Raw genomic sequence first — 17,718 nt, forward strand, 5'->3', positions numbered from 1 at the left:
TTGATTTAAATAATAAATGAAAGCGTAGCGTACGTCCGCTCTGGTGAAGGCGCTTGTCTCTTTGAACAAGGAGTTCAATCCTTATTCACTGCCACCTGTATTTTGTCAGCTGCTTACATGTTGTGTCTTGTTGATTTTAATGGGGTTTTTCTATGAGCCTCGCATGCAGATTTGTCCAGGTTTCCAAAGATCTGAACTGGCTTTAATGGATTGTGCTCTGTGGTCGTGGTGGGAGCCTTTTAATGAGACAGTATTAACCGTGCTTGACAAGGTTTATAACAGACTTAACCTTGTGTTTTGTGCAGCCGTCATTGTGTTGTGTTGCAGAGATTACATTGGCGGCTTCTTCTCCAATACAGGAGTGAATTAAATTGTCTCAGATAGTTTATAAGGGTAATAAAGGTCTTGCAGACCTGAGCCTGTCAGCTCCGACTCAGCCCACTTCTGTAGAGTTCCTGCCATATTGAACACGTAACATCGGAGCGGGTCTCTGCTAATAAAGGTAAACTGAAGTAAGCCGCTTCAGTTTCAGGTTTGTGGGGTTTTTTGGGGTTTTTTTTTTATACTGTTCCCTAACATTTTTATGATGTTTTCAATAAAGGAATTTAAAAGTTAGAAAGCTGTAAATGTGCCCCATCTTGAAAATTGAACAGGGGATCATAAAAAAAAACAATCATGTAGCAAAAGAATGGATTTATTGCAGCAAATCATTAAAGCACTGCAGATATTTCCTCCACCTCCTCCCATTTGCCCTTACCTTCATGCCGTTGAGCAGGCTCTGTGTAATCTAGTATGATTAATAATATTAGAAGCAAAACAGCCTAACTTTAATAACTCTATCATTAGGAATAAAGGCCGGGCTGGCACTGATGTTATTAGAAAATCACACATTATCTGGAGTCAGCAGATTCACGTGGCTCAATCTCATTACATTTCCAGGGTAAAGCTGAAAAAAAAAAAAATAATGAATCGGGGGCTTGCGATAGTTAGGCTGTGAACTGGGCGATGGCAATATACATGAAATGGTAGAATGACAGCTTTATGCACCAGGAGTGGGATAAGTGGTTAAGTTTAATGAGAGGCGATAGAAACGTTGAGCTGTTTTGTTTTTTTTTTCAATTCCGCACGCTTCCTAAACTGTTTTTGACTCACTTGATATATCGAGTTAATTCCCGTTGCCGTTCCAATAATTCATGCTGCACAATGTAATGGTTTACGGATCAGGGAAGGCATCCAGTTGTTAATTTTCGGTGTGGAAATTGCAATCCTTGCTGTCCCGTCTAATTTTTTATTCTCTCTCCATTACATTGCCAGTTAATTTGGCTAAAGAAGCCTTGCTAGGGAGATATTTCATGATGCATAGAGTTCTGTTTTCCCTATAAAAATGTCCTGCTTCATCAATTCTACCACAATAAATACACTCCACAGCCCAGTTTTATCTGGTGGCGAGACGACAAGCCCTTCTCAACTACCCGATTTATGAGTACTTGAATTAAGTGGCGCTCCTCATAGTTCAGAGTCCTTTATTATATTTTGTATTTTTTGCATGGGATATCAGTAACACATGTGATCTAATGAACTGTGCTTTTTAATTACTAAATGCAGTTTAAAGTACTAATGTGTCAGAGAAATGCAGCTGATTTAATTATTCTCGGCTCAAGCACGTTACCTTTCAGCCTGTAGAGCAGATCTTTATTTAAATGGAGTTTGAAGATTTTTGAATGCATAATGGTCTGTCTTCATATAATAATAGGACGCCAGTAAATGCAAAGGGTTCGGTTATTTGACAAGCACACAAAAGTTATATGCATAAAACACCTTAACCCTTTCAGTCCTAGCCGGATCTCAGGGTCCCGCCATATCATAGCATCATATGTTAACTGTATTTTAGTGATAAAAGGCGGTATATATATATATATATATATATATATATATATATATATATATATATATATATATATATATATATATATATATATACACACATTAGCTGTATTAGCTGTAGTTTATACAAGTGAGTACAAACGTGTTTTGAATTTTGTCGCCAAAGATTCCTCCACTGTAATTGCAGGAGTGATTTTTCAATATGTGGGGTTTAGAGTTCCTAAAGTACTGAAGAGACTTGAAAGGAACATTTACCAAAATATATGTAAAGAATATTTTTTTGTCCTGTTCAGGGCTGGATTTTAGGGTGTTGCGGGAAGTAGCTTAACACATTTAAGAGTCCGTGCCCTAGTTTTGAGAAAATGTATCCTTAAGCGTAAAACTTAAACCTAATACTTAAGCTGTTCCATACAACCAGCCCCTGCCCTATATGTTATATCAAAAGTTGTAGTTTGAGAATCTTTAATACAGAATCATGTGACTTGAAAGATGCACCACTGACAGGTGTCAGCCGAACAGCGCGCTGGCATGGATTCGACAGGTAAAGTTGGACAAGCACAGACTTCATGCATTTTATGCTCGTCCTTGTAAGCTTTCGCTCTCTTTCTTTCTCCACTGTTTAAAAGGAGACCCTTTGAATGACTCATTGGACAGCGTGTATCTTATTACTTCATCTCACCTGCAGGGGGCGGCAGTAACAGAAGTGTGTCAGAGACGTACAGCAATGTTTGTCACAACTAGATTTTGCTTTCATGCTGAAATTATATATGTATTGAGACTTGCTGCCAGTCCCGGTGTCATTCCTTAAATTTAATATTTAAAAAGATGAGCAGCAACAGTTTCCCCGAGGTCCTGAACAGCCTATAGACACCACAGTCACCTAAGGTTAGCCATGATTATATACTGTACATATGAGAAATAATTAATTCCTGACACATACCTTTTGTGGTGTCTTTGTTACTGGTGCAATACTTAACATTGTGTGGCTCCCTGTTGGTAGCAGAACATTGACACAGATGGATTTTGACAAACCCACTATTATAAAAGAACGTTTGGGGGAAAAACCTTGTCTGCTAATAAAAACAAGTTAAAATAAAAAAAAATGAAAATGAAGAGAAACAACCAGATATGAAATGAAGTGTTCACTGGACACAGATACATGAAACATAGTGTTACCCAGGGCAACACGCCCACAGAGCTATTGCAAGTTCCGTGAACGGCTGACCTGGGCATACTGTATCAAGGCTAGCAGCTTCCCCCGAGATTCAATTAAACACATTGAGTTTAAAATATAAATGTCAATGTATTTATTTTTGCAACACAGCTGAAAAAGAAAAGAAAAGAAAAAGGACCACAGGCTGTATCATCTGTAAGCGTTCCCTGTCAAGCCCTGTGAAAAGGTTTTGACACAAGGAGTGATGGACTTGTATTGTTCAGCTGGTGGCTGACAGGCCACCACTGTGCTATTCAGAGTCCTGTGGGGTTCATTAAACAGAGGAGTGTGGCACCACCACTAAGCCAAGACGCAAAGAAATCTTCCTTTAGTCAAAAAATCACTTTCTCAAGAATACAACCCTGTGCCAATCCACAGCTGTTTCACTGCTGCAATACGAGTTATCACCACCTGGCCTTAGCTGATGTGATTATACATACACTATACAGGACAGGTTTAGGCCCTGGGAACAAAGCTAAGTTATTTAACGCTAGTTGAGATTAGGAGTTCTCAGACTTCTGGGACTTACTTGGGGCTGACATGACCCCACACCCCAAAAAATCACCTATATATTATAGAAATACAACTACAGTACATGTAATTCAACTATTACATTTCCAGGGTAAAGCTGAACAGAAAAAAATAATAATGGAGGCATGTGGCAACACAAAAAGAAATGGTAACACAACTCAATTGGCTGAGCAGGTTTTTAAACAAGTAACTGAGCTGGTCTGCTTGTGATGTAAAAAACCCTGCAGGTTTAGATGAATAAAATAAAGTGCAATATTCATGAAAATTATTACAAAACCAAGACTCCAGAGAGGTTTACTGCATGTAAAATCCATCAGTACAGACTATATGTATGTATATACAGTGCCTTGCAAAAATATTCAGACCCCTGACCAATTCATATTACCGAGTTACAAATGGTACACTGAAATTTCGTTCTGTTTGATATTTTATTTTTAAACACTAAAACTCAGAATCAATTATTGTAAGGTGACATTGGTTTTATGTTGGGAAATATTTTTAAGAAAAATAAACTGAAATATCTTGCTTGCATAAGTATTCAACCCTTTTGCTGTGGAAGCTCCCAGTTTGCAACAATGAAAGAAATTACCCTAACGAGGACACAATTACCTTACCATTGGCCTCCACCTGTGAACCATTAAAGTTCCTGTCACATTTTCTGGATAAAAACCCCACTGTTGAAGGATCAATGGTAAGGCTGTGAATCTGAAGGAAAATGAAGACCAAAGAGCATTCTACAGAAGTTAGAGGTAAAGTAATACAAATGCATAGATTAGGGAAAGGGTACAAAATAATATCCAAGTGTTTGGATATCCCAGTGAGCACAGCTGGATCAATAATCAGGAAGTGGAAGTTGCACCACACCATCCAGGCACTGCCAAGAAAAGGCCGTCCCTCAAAACTCAGCGCTCAAACAAGAAGGAGACTTGTGAGAGAAGCCATAGAGAGGCCAACAATCACTTTGAAGGAGCTATAGAGTTCAGTGGCTGGGAGTGGAGTAATGGTGCACCAGTCAACCATATCAAGAGCTCTGCATAACACTGGCCTGTATGGGAGGGTGGCAAGAAAGAAGGCGTTACTCAAAAAGTACCACCTGAAAGCACATCTGGAGTTTGCCAGAAAGCAAGAGAGTGACCCAGGTGCGATGTGGGAAAAGTTTTTGTGGTCAGATGAGACCAAGATAGAGCTTTTTGGCCAAAACTCAAAGCGCTATGTGTGGCGCAAACCTAACATTGCCCAGGCCTGAAGACACACCATCCCTACAGTGAAGTATGGTGGTGGCAGCATCATGCTGTGGGGATGCTTGTCATCAGCAGGGACTGGGCATCTTGTTACAATTGAAGGAAGAATGGATGGAGCAAAATACAGGAAAATACTGCAAGAGAATCTGCTTCAGTCCGCTAAAAAACTGAAGCTTGGGAGGAAATTCACCTTTCAGCAGGACAATGATCCCAAGAACAAGGCCAAAGCAACGTTGGAGTGGCTCAAGAACAAAAAGGTGAATGTCCTACAGTGGCCCAGTCAAAGTCCTGATCTCAATCCCATTGAGAATCTGTGGCACTATTTGAAAATTGCGGTCCACAAGCGTCGTCCAACCAACCTGAACAACCTGGAGCAAATCTGCCAAGAAGAATGGGCCAAAATCACTCCAACACTGTGTGCAAAGCTGGTACATACTTACCCCAAAAGACTTAAAGCTGTTATTGCAGCGAAAGGTGGCTCTACCAAATATTAATGTGTGGGGGTTGAATACTTATGCAACTATATATATATATATATATATATATATATATATATATATATATATATATATATATATATATATATATATATATATATATATATATATATATATATATATATATATACACACACACACACACACACACACACACACACACACATACATACATATATAAAGCTTTAGTAAAAGATTTGTGAAAAAATGTGTCTAGAGTGCATAGCTGCAATATTTTGTGTCTTGTTAATTAAAATTCTAAATTTATATGAAACATACCTTCTAACAAATTGGAACACTCAGTATTAGCTTATATTACAATACAATGGACTATCGACATATAATGAAATGCAAGTGGATTTAAACATTAATGCAAACAGTGACATGCGTAGCACAATATGCCTAAGAGCATATTAAAGTTACAAAACCAGGTTTTTATTACTGATTTTGATTTAATGACTGAACAAGACTAGACAAAGCTTTTTAAAATGGACAAAACTAAACCACCTTAGAGGCCATTAAAGTAAGCCAATGTCTCAAACTATTGTCCCTCAAAAAAGCTTTTTCAACCATTTTTAAGAGGGAGCGGAGATGGTTTCCTTCAGTCATATTTTGACCTCTGTTTTCCACGAGTACCCGACTCATTTCCATGTGACCCTTACTTAAACCCTAGCCGCACTGATAAAGCAGTTTTGTTAGGATTGGTTGCATTGGGTTAAAAATGACGTTCAGCCTCATCTCAAAGACAGTATTGAAACAGAAGGGTAGTGTAGCAGCAAAATAGCCCATTAACAACACTGATGTAAAGTGAGTGGTTGGAGTAGAATAACCGTGAAGTTTCCAGCCCGCTGTGTTCTGTCACTTCAGAGCTCTCTCTACACAGTGCTGTACCTGGTCAGTTCAGACACTCCAGTCCGGTTGCAGGTGAATAATTCAGAATTAGACACTAAGATTAGGTGTTGAGTATGTCCTGTACATGTAGGTCTCCAGTAAATGGTAGATATGCTATAGGCTGTACTGTATGTGAAAGATGTTATCAGTCTTTTGTTTCTTATTTTTTCCTGAAGCACAACATTGTGTTTCTCAACTTTTTTTCTGGAATGTACTGAGTTCAATAGCCTGTTCCTAAAATAGCAATGAACTCCACTGTTCTCACAGTTCAAATATGGTGTTCCTGTAGCTGTTGTCTTTAACTACAATAGCAGGAGATATTAGGGCTCCCTAGTTGAGCAAAGCAGCAGAGATTGGTCGTTGCCTGTAAAGACGTCTTGGTGGATAAAGTTAATATATTTCATCAACTTGCACTAATTCTCTGTTTAAGTAAATGGTTGCTTCTGACGTTTAGAAATTAAAAATTCAGCCATATTTAGAAGTCATTAGTAATGACTGAAAATGGAAGCCATGGCCACTCGTCAAAAGTCTTTTTAGTCCATAAGGTGGCGCTGTTGTACAAAAATGGTTGACATGGTATGCCACCTGCTGGGACTTCATGGGACTGCAGCTTAAGTCTTTGTATTTTACTTTGCCAGCTATTCATATCAGCTGTAAACTGTAGAGAGATGAATTCCCAGTGCTTAGAAATATTTAACAGAAAGTGAAACGTATTGCATAAAACTCAGAAGGGTGAGAATTAACAAAAAACAAATAGGCTTTGTGTAAACCGGGTGTAAGTTTAGCACTTTATTTATTGCTTTGGTGCATTTCAGACGTGTATCCGGTGCTAATCAGTTTATGAACCAGTATTATCAATAAAGCTGTCGTAAGTACAAAATACAATAATAAACTAGGTAATTCATGTCTGCAGCACCAGAGGTTGATCTGTTTTCTCGGGGTGATGAATTGCTATTTTTTTTTCCTTTGGTGGAGATCAGCAGTTTTATCTAACCATTAATTCAAACATCCTTAGATTGTTGGCAGACTATAATTTTAAACCTTGTTTCACTGTAAGAGGAAAACGGTGCACATTTAAAGCTGTCTTATACCTTGAGATGAGCAGAGGCAGTTTGCTGATTTAGAGTTTACTGTGCTAACCTAACAGCGGTGATGACATTAGCGGAGAAGATGGGGAGGACGTGGGCCATATTTTACTACTCTGAAGATGAGGAAGTGCTTCGTTAGTAGTCCTGTCACATTGGAAGAAGGATTGTGATGTTGGATCAGGTAATATAAGTAACGGTTGGGTTATTCACAGTGTTTATTGTATTAAATGCCCTGTTGCTCTCTGTCTGTCTATTTATATGGTTCACATTCCCAGTCATTTTCTGTCTTCCCATTTTTGGCAACACAACAGATAATGTGCTCTTCATATTTTTCAAGGTAGACATTGCCGTGGCAATTTTAAGAATTTTTCCCTTATGGTCCACTAACAACTTTTGACCGTAAATATATGTATTAAAGCTACAATTGTTGACCAGTATCAGTACATTGGATATTGAGAAATATTCCATTTTTAAAACTTGTAAAATGTTATTGTAATTGCAAATGTTTGTATGTGGTTGCATGTTAGCGACAAAAAACATTTGTTAAGCTTCATAGTTGATGGATAAATACTGCTACTAATAATAATAATAATAATAATAATAATAATAATAATAATAATAATAATAACAGACAGGTTCATTTCAGAATTAGACATGGTTCACTCACAGAATTTTGCATTGCCTACACAGGACTATCCTTCTCAGTTTTCTGCTTATCCTACTCAAACATCAATGCCTAAACTGCAGCTGTTACACCAGAGACACTGGTTGGCAAATTGTACTGACAGTTACTTGCAGAATATATAAATCTGAACTTGTACTGTAGTTTATATTTCTGATGTTGATTTTTCAGATTCATTACACTATGTAACACAATTTTTGTTCCTGGTTAGTAAGTGTTATTTCCTAATTGCTTATGCCTCAAAAGTATAGAAAATGGCTATTATTCCCCACAAACTTTGCTTTGGTGACCAGGACAGTGATATTTCAAAATATCACTATTTACAATGGGAAAATGTGCAAATGTGTGTCTTTTTGTTCACATAAAGTCAGAAAAAAACAACATATGAATCCAAATTAACATGTATTTATACTAAAGTAATACAAAGATGACTACAAAAGATTTAGAAGTGAGTAGTTTTTCGAGATTTACAATTATGCTGTATTTACCTGACCACAAAAGCAAAGTTTGTGGGGAATAATAGCCATTTTCTATACTTTTGAGGCATAAGCAATTAGGAAATAACACTTACTACCCAGGAACAAAAAAAAAAAAAAAAAATTTTTTTACACAGTGTTATTAAAAGAACCGAAGTGCCGTCCAGACCGTAATAACATCTGTTAAAGGTACAGGGTTTCCTTAGCAAGGTACACGAACACAAGTGCCCAAGCAAGCTGACTGAGAGCTACAGCTGTGAGAACATGCGCAGGGAGACCTCTGGGTGTCGCAGTGTGTGTGTACTGGCCGTATCAAACCACAAAGGAAAACTACTCTGGTTCAATAAAAGATGTTCAACAATTAAGCGCAGTGAAGTCAGAAGCAGGTGTGCTGCCAGCTGTTACGCGCTCGCCAAGCTGTCGTTTCCATGCTGTCTGTCCGTCTGTCTGTTTTTGTACTCCTATGTACTCCGTAAGTTCACTTTCAGTCTAATGGTGCGTTTGAGTGTGCTTAACCTGCATACTTTTTGCTATGAATAAACACATTCATAGTGGAGAAGATAGTGGCCACATGCCTTTGTTTGATTGTTTCTTATAGCAGAAGTAGAAGTGTGTCTCTTACTGCTGTTCTGTGCATTTATCTTTAGAAACAACTAGCTCATCAAAACACGGTGCTTTTGACACAATGAAGGTCTACATTTCTATAGGAGCTGCTCAATGTTTACATTTTTATTTATTTTTTTAATCCTAGAATGTTTAGCAGCACAAATGCCAAACATTCTAGGATTGAATACAATGGATTGATGGATGGAACACAAAAAGTAAATAGCTGCTTTCTTAGTCATTATTTTACTATTTTGTGACGATGTGACAGTAATTGAGCACTGGTAAAAAAAAAAAAATCTATTTAAAAAAAATAATCTATTTAATTAAAGACTAACCGAATTACACACAAGAGCTGCAACTCTCCATAATCTCTCACGCCGCATCTGCAGCTAATCTAGCCGTGCTGGATCTGACCACCGATGTATTTCAATAAAACTACAATTTTGAATAAAAAAAACATTGGAAGGTTGTCCTACATGGCTGACAGCCAACAAGGAACTCATACAGGACAAGGCAACACAGTTGTGGCTCTAATATTCAATAGAGAAATTTGAGTATCCTCTGTTTTGCTAGCCTATAACTTTGGTGTAATTGATTAAGGTAGTCTGTTTGCTGTTTTTTTTTTTTTTTTTTTTCAATCCCAGCCTTTCACAATGCCTTTTTTGTGTGTTTGTTTTTTTTTTGTTTTTTGTTTTTTTTTTTTTTTTAGCTCTTCCGCTGCTCCACACAATTCACTTCTGGACTTTATCAACCCAGTGTTTTTCTTGGCCCCCTGTCAACATAAACTGGAATACAAACTGCATTTGACTGGATGGGATACTCTGCCAAGGCCAGGAGAGGCCTTGTAACCACCTTTTATTTAGACAAGGATAATAACACATTTTATAACATTGGTTCCTGTGAGAGTGCTCAGGAAGTGGCCGATCAGCTCCAGGTCACAGCTCCAGACAGTGTATGGCTCTCCCGCACTCAGCGGGATTTTGTTTTCCTCAGAACTGGTTTAGCATTATATTTGCAGCCAAATCCAGCGGGGGTTAACAATGAAGGTGAGAACTGTGTGACTTGGTTAATAACAAAACCAGGCCAGATACCTCACAGCTGTCATGCATTAAAGAAGTCTCCCACCCAGAATTAAATACAACTTAGGGGGAGACGAGGCTAAGCTAGTATAATAAAATGTCGCAGTATTTTTAAACATGCACTGGATAATCTTTTTTTTTTTTTTAATCTCTCGATTTTTTTTTTTTTTTTTGTCTGTGTGCCAAAAGATGAGACGAGCACACAACACAACACTGCATTCATCAACTCCAGCACTGAGAGTATAGAGTGTCAGCAAGCACTAAAGGTGCACAGCGGTTTGGATCTCTTCTGATGGGAAGATGAAAGTGCTTGGAATACTGCTCTTGTTGGCATTTGTCCTGCACCTCTCGTGACAAGCAAGGCAAGCAGCTTTACTTATCACTGTATAATTGCCAGCCCCTGGCAAATGCAGCTGTCAGTGTCAGGCATTCCTAGGCTGGGAAATCTACAATGGTGGCCCATTGCAGTACCATGAGCAGCAGTGTGCTGATGTATCAACTATATGTCTTATCATTTCATTTAGAAACAAACTCTGAAAATAAATAAATGAATTGAATTTCCTTTTGAATTCACATCATGCCTCCGTGCAAAATAAGTTTGGAAGTTTGTTTTGCTGTTTCACTTTCACATTGGCCTGCATTCAAACAAACTGAAGGGCACCGAATTTGTTTGGCGCACCCATGTATAAAGCAAGTGGAAATGGAGCCTAAGGGTTGTTCCAGAGTAAAACACTATTATACTATTATATTGGCATACTAAATTACCAAGCGATGTTAAACCAGAACTGCAGCAATGTGGTCATTGCAGTACATGCACTGTTTTTTTTTTTCTTTTTTAATAAATCACCCCTGAACCCCCTCAATAGGTCTCCCCCAGTTTAAGAATATCTAATAATGGAAGACAGAGGGAGGTAATGACCCTGATGGCCTGGATATATTCAATTCCTATAGCTTCTCTTTCCTGCTCCTGTGGAGTCCAGAGGCTGCTTGTGAAACAGTGGGAAAGCATCCCGAAGACCTCCTTTCCCAGTTTCACATCCCGTGGTCTTCCATCACATATCCGAGTTCCCAAACAAATAAAAGTGTAGTTTATTATTTTTAGCTGTCGCATTCTCTACCTAGTGCTTCCTGTTTTTCCCTACGGACGCTCCTTGTTTTCATCCAGTGGTGAAAGATTTATTTCAGCAGTAAAACTGAAAACGCCTCTATTGTTTTGTCAGTCACAGAGAGTGGGAGGCTATGGGAGTAGTGGTATAAATAATTGAAATAGTAACATTTCCGCCTATTACTGTACTTTGGTACAGTATGTGGGAATTTTCTTTTTTTTTTAATGGTTCTGGTATGAACTTTTGATTGGGTCATTTCAGTCCTCTCAAGACTATTCTGAACTTTACAGGACACTTTGTATGCGGTAGAAAGCAGTGGATTAAATATCGAGCCCTTATGACTCTCTCGAGAGATACTGCACTGATAATATGGATTTTCAGTTATACAGACTGTTGGTATCTGAAAGAAAGGTGTAAGCAAAGTGCTCTGTATGAAAAGCAATTGCAAATTGGTGCAAAGGCCAAAAAAATAGCTTTGCAATTAAAGCAAAGGTGTGTACTGTCTTGATCTGTAATCAACATGAAAGGTGTAATTCTCAATACGGTTTATATATTGAGCCAGCTGCCCTATACACATATACAGTCATCACTCGCATGTCAGACCCTATAAAATTTTGACTTTAGTGATGGTTAAAGGAGTGTGATGCATATCTGATTATTTCATCTGATTTGACGTGTATGTAGGTGAGCACACTGTAACCAGCCCCCTACCACCCAAACAACCCCCTCCCCTGCTCACACACACATTTTATACAAACAAAAAAATATGACTTGTGTTTGAGGATCTGTACAGGGAGACATTGATTCTTTCATTGAAATTTGTAAGCGCAAGAGTTGGGGGAATAACAGCAGTAAAAGACAAAAACTTGTCCTTCAGGGAACACAAAAAAGATACAATGTCAAAAATACATAGCTGAAAGGACTGTTTTAAAATCAGCAGACTGCCATTTAGTTGTACTATAGTTGGTTTTGTTGGTACAGTACTATATTTTTCAACAGAAGTAGTATTTTAATTTAGAATGATATGATTCTGAAAATATCACTTGCTAAAAGAGACGACTAGACACATGGAATGTAATACGGTACTGTGACAGAAATACAATGAGTGTTGGTTGTAAATCTCCCTCCCGACCTGTGAGGGTGCTAAGCAGCGAGGACAGAGTTCTTTGGACAATCTGGTCTGACAGTTCTTTCCCCTGGTCGGGAAGTCGGACAGTCTGGAAGAAGGCGAGACTCCGCTGCAAGATGGTATTGTCCCGGAATGGAAACGACGTGGCAGCCGCAGATTGGAGAGGTTATTGTCACAAAGCAATAAACTATATCACTCACCATGAGCACTACTGCACTCACCCAGGACTGGTGACTGTGTACGTATAATTGTGGGGCAGATACGTGTAGTTAATTATTGTTTGGCTTTGCAAAACCTGTTATTGTTTTGTTATTATTGTAACTGGTCACCAGACCTGGAAATACAAAATAAAAAAAAAACCTTTTCCAAACTGGATTTAATCTCTGTCTGCTTCATTACCGCACTGCATCGCCCTGCACCTGCATCCACTCAGCCACTTTGTCACAAGTACATACTTTAAATCTTGTACGTATTGTAGCAGTATGTATAATTCCCTATTAACAACCCAACAACAAAATGAAGTCAAAATGTTACCCATGCACAGATCTGCTTAAAACGTAAACACAATACAATAAAGCAAATGATAAAAAAAATTACAACAACACAGTCTCCAGAATTAAAACCGTATCCAAAGTCAGTATTCAAAATTGTAGAATATAGTGTTCGATAAGGCCCTAATGTCACAGTTCACTTTCAAATGACAATGCACAAAAACAACTAAAGGTCACTTTAAAAAAAAAAAAAAAATGCTTCACAGTATCTCAAACTGTTTAATGATTAACTTTCTCATTGCCATGTCTTGTCTCGTTGGCTTTGTTTTTGGAGAAAGCGCTGTGTAACTACAGTGCACAATAAACACAGACTGATTTGCCATGCCAAAAAAAAAAAAAAAAAAAGTGCAGGCTGTGACAGTTAAACAAGTACATTGTAACATTGAAGAGATGGGCTTTGTATCAGAAAACTGGTGATGGAGTCGGAAGTCGAGTGTGACGGGTAAGTGGATTAATTTGTTACATATATGTAACTGGGATTGATTTTATTCTTAATACAAGGATGGTAAAACGCGACTGATGTCTGTCTAATTGTTTACAGTCGTTTTGCAGTTTCCCAGTGATTTTAATTTTTTTTGCAAATCTGGGTTTTCATTAATCATTCATTTTACCTTAGCACATATTGCCACCAGGTGGCCAAACAATATAACACAACACTTATTATGGGATAAACTGAAAGGGGACAATAGTTTGTCAGTTGCTACATAAAGGGTAAACGCTGGGGGAATACTTCAGGCAGAGGAGATACATTCTCTATTCCCTAAACCCCCTGTTTCCTTAATAATAATCTCAATCATGTCGAATTTGTCAGTGTTTTCTGGCAAGCTGAATATTTTTTCACGTGTTTGCAGGATGTCTGTCTGAGCATCCGTGTGATTTATGAACTGTTTGGAGAGTGGTTGACAATTGCCAGTGCCAGTTGCTGTTAGAGAGGAGAGGATTATTATTTGTAGTGACTCTGCTAAGTAAATTTGGGAGTGTGGTGGTGTGAAAGAGGAACTGGCAGAGCTCTTTCGTCCAGGGCTCGGTTCTACAGGTGATCAGTGAGTAAACAAGGATAGGGTTCAGGATTTTACAGACATCGAAGGATTTGAATTCTTTTTTTTCTGTTAGAGCTTTGCATGCTTGTGGAATGTTGCCAGAGTCTAAATTCTAATAGCAAGTCACAAGTTACAGAGATCCAGGACAGTCAGAAAGGATTACTGTTAACCGTCGCAGTGATGTATCAAGTACACTGAAATCAGTTTAATTGCAAATTCATTCATTGGGGCTCTCCACACACAGATGCGTTCTGAAGGTGGCATTCTGGCTCAGGGGCAGAGAAGAAGTTTTGTTAGTTTTAAGTTATTGTTGGAAATATCACCTCTCAAGGTGTAAAATGTTATCAGCACCACAAAAGCAACATGTTGGGTGTGTTTTGAGTTTCTGCTTCCTGAGCTCCACAGCAGAGCTTGAAGATGTCAAATTAAGTCAACTGCTAAAACAACCACTGGGTGGTAATTCAGTTTTGTTCAGGTTTTTCATTTATTGAATACAATTTGGGATAAATCCTCTTGTTATCTAGTGTCAGTAAATGGAACACCTACCTAGAATATGGGTTAATTTTTAAGTAGCTTTTCAATGTCATTGCATTCCCACTTGAGATGCCAGTGGATTAAATGCAGTTTATGAAGCTTGGAAATACAGTTTAGCCAGGGCAGAAAGGAGCCCTCTTCAGCCTTACCTGAGATTCCAGCCATGAGCTCAGGTACCAGTCTGGTTAGAGGCAGGAGGAAGTTCATTGCATATTGAGGCTAAGTGTAAATCCCACACGTCTGAACAGCGAGGTCTGGGATTCAAGCTGACAATCTGCTAATGTGGAGAGTCAAGGCGCCAGGGCACTAAGTGTATTGAGCTGCTGTGACATCTAGATAACCAGAATAATTTTTTTTTATTTTTATTTTTTTTGCAAACTGGCTATTCTGCTCATCTGAAAAAAAAAAAAAAAAAGAGGGTAGATATTTAAAAAACTGCAGCAGGGTCGCGGTTGTAAATCACTTCAGACTTTCAGATTTATGTATATGTGCACACACCGAAGTACCTAGACGGAAACATGCAATTAATTAATGGTGGTGGATAACACCATGAAACCCAGCATGAGTCATACAGGGGGACCCTAGCTCCTGGAAAAGGGCCCAAGATGTGCCAGGGTGTGAGAGGAAGGCAGGCTGCTAACTGGAGGCATCCAGTTTAAATAAAGTGGATCTAAACAAAATACTGCCAGTTTAATCTGAGAACCAACTTTATGAAAGTCAAACTTCTAGCAACGCATTCACGTTTTCCCGGTGGTCTGCAGAAATATGTAAAAAAAATAATAAAAAAATTAATAGAAAGGTCCTGTTTAGTTATTAATGCAGTGATGGTATTTCGGTTTGCCATCGTTTAGATTAATTGAATAGACCCCAATGTCAAAGGGTAGCAACATGCACTTGTCTGTTTGGTTACTGTTGTATGAAATACAGGAGGAAACGGGTTCAACCTGAAATGTCACTGGGGTTATAGAACTGGGGCAGAATATACCCTCCAGATTGTTTTTCAGGGCTGGCTGCAGTCAGGTGTTTCTGTGTCAAGTTTCTTACTGGAACACACCCTGGGGGTGAACTTCTCTAACAGAAAGGGCGGTCGTTTGATTCAGAAACACATTGTAGTCGTTCCGGTAACATAGAATGTTACTAAGCAAAACTGAAACTTCAGTCATCCCTGAATGAACAAGATAACATCCTGTAAATAGAGTCTGGGAAGTTATTTCACAGCCCCTGCAGATTTAGGCAGTCTAAATTTACACTCCATCAGCCGTAAATGTAGACATAATGAATGTGTTGTACTGTAAGCTATGCTTGGTAAAAAACAATGCCATTTATATATATATATATATATATATATATATATATATATATATATATATATATATATATATATATATATATATATATATATATGCGCTATGCTGTCCCCTAGATAATGTCTGTGCAATGCCACTGTCCATGAACACATTGTAAATGTACAATGATGTTGTATATTGTAGGTAGAGTGCATCACTCATGACAGTAGCATTGTGTTCTCAGCTTCATTGTGTGTGTAGGTGAAACAAGAGCTGAGTTCTCATTGATTTAGTAATAACTGTTTACATCACTTTAGTGACCCCTTGGGATAGTCCCAGCTAATTTGTCAGTCATCAGCAGGGCATTTATCTTATCCATACCCTTACAAAAGGGTTGTGCCCTTTTTATGATTCCACATGATACCCCATACTATTCACTGCCCTGAAAAGCCTTTATGCTCCTGTACAAGAAGAATGGTACACAGCTGCTGCTGGTCTTGAGTTACACTACAGGAACAGCAGCTGCTGCTAGCTGAGTAGTTCTTGGTGCCCTCTAATGGCCAAAATTAATAATTACACCATACAATTCTAACACGACAGGGTTGTAATGAATGTCTGTTGTATTGTTTGCTGTATGACATGCTGCCTGTTTGTGTATTGTTGTTCTTTTTTTATTGTTTGTGTTTTGCTTCCAAGCATAGACCTGTGTGTAAAATGTACAAAAAGAAAAGATCAACAAAAATAAGAGAAAACTTTTGTCATTAACATTTTATTGTACCCTTCCCTTAAAAAGGGAGCTTGTCTTTACCTTTTAACTTTAAATGAATGTCAGTTTGGAGAATACAGCTGTTTAAAAACACTACAGCGTGCCATTATGTAGACTCACAGAGCATCACTGGAATACCAAAAGCGTAGAGCATTTACCTTGTAACTATCACTGTCTGCCAATGGCAATTTTTTCGCATGCATAATAAAATTAAGACACAAATAGTGTTCTTGGGAATATCTGTAGTCAAATTAGTGTAGTCTAATTCCATAGTGATTTAACCTTCAAGCAGTAAAATAGAAAACATGCTTAGTTCTGTAAACTCATAAACTTAAACATGTTGAAAGTCTGGGAATTACTACTGTGTTGGATTTAAACTGCTATTGCTGTATGTCACACACATTATTAATATATTATTAGCTAAATCTGGACACAATGTGTAATATATAAAATAATTTTGCAGGAGTAAATACGTTCCTATCTTGTGTCAAAATGTGACCCTAGCAGATCTTTTAATACAATTTTGAAATTGTGCACAATAAAGTGAAAATCTCTGTGTAAGAATACACCACTTCTCTCACTCACTCGCTCACTCACACACACACACACACACACACACACACACACACACACACACACACAAACACTATACAACAATATTTTTTATTTCTCTGGATATGTCCTTTGTAAAATAGCTGCGGCAGTGCAGATTTTTAGAGGTATATTTATAACAAAATGTATATATTCTATAATAGGCGTTTCCAAATGTATGGTTTGAGCCATCATAGGTCACCTCCATTAAGTGTTTGCTGATATGTTAGTTATGAATTAGTATTACCACTATTATAACATTAATAGTATGTGAGAACAAAATGTAATCAAATGCAATTTACGCAAAAAATTGTGTGTGTTATTTCAAACTGACAAATAGATCCAAAGATAAAACTGGTAATTTCTGTACAGTGGGCGTACAATATTATATCCACTAGTTAATATGTTACTAGATAAGGAGTTATCATCTTGTTGGCAAATTTGTCATTGCTGGTATTTCTTAATTTAATAGCTGTAAAAATTGCATTTTTTATTGGAAATTGAGCATTGAAATTAATGAGACGACT

General features: G+C 37.9%; 1 protein-coding gene across 1 annotated transcript in view; it reads left to right on the forward strand.

Annotated features, from left to right (window-relative positions):
- Positions 1-17,718, forward strand: part of LOC121325404 (C-terminal-binding protein 2) — a 77,601-nt gene that overhangs the window by 17,212 nt on the left and 42,671 nt on the right. The gene's annotated exons all lie outside the window — the stretch shown is intronic.

This window comes from Polyodon spathula, chromosome 13 (genome assembly GCF_017654505.1).
Source record: "Polyodon spathula isolate WHYD16114869_AA chromosome 13, ASM1765450v1, whole genome shotgun sequence".
Lineage (NCBI taxonomy): Eukaryota > Metazoa > Chordata > Actinopteri > Acipenseriformes > Polyodontidae > Polyodon > Polyodon spathula.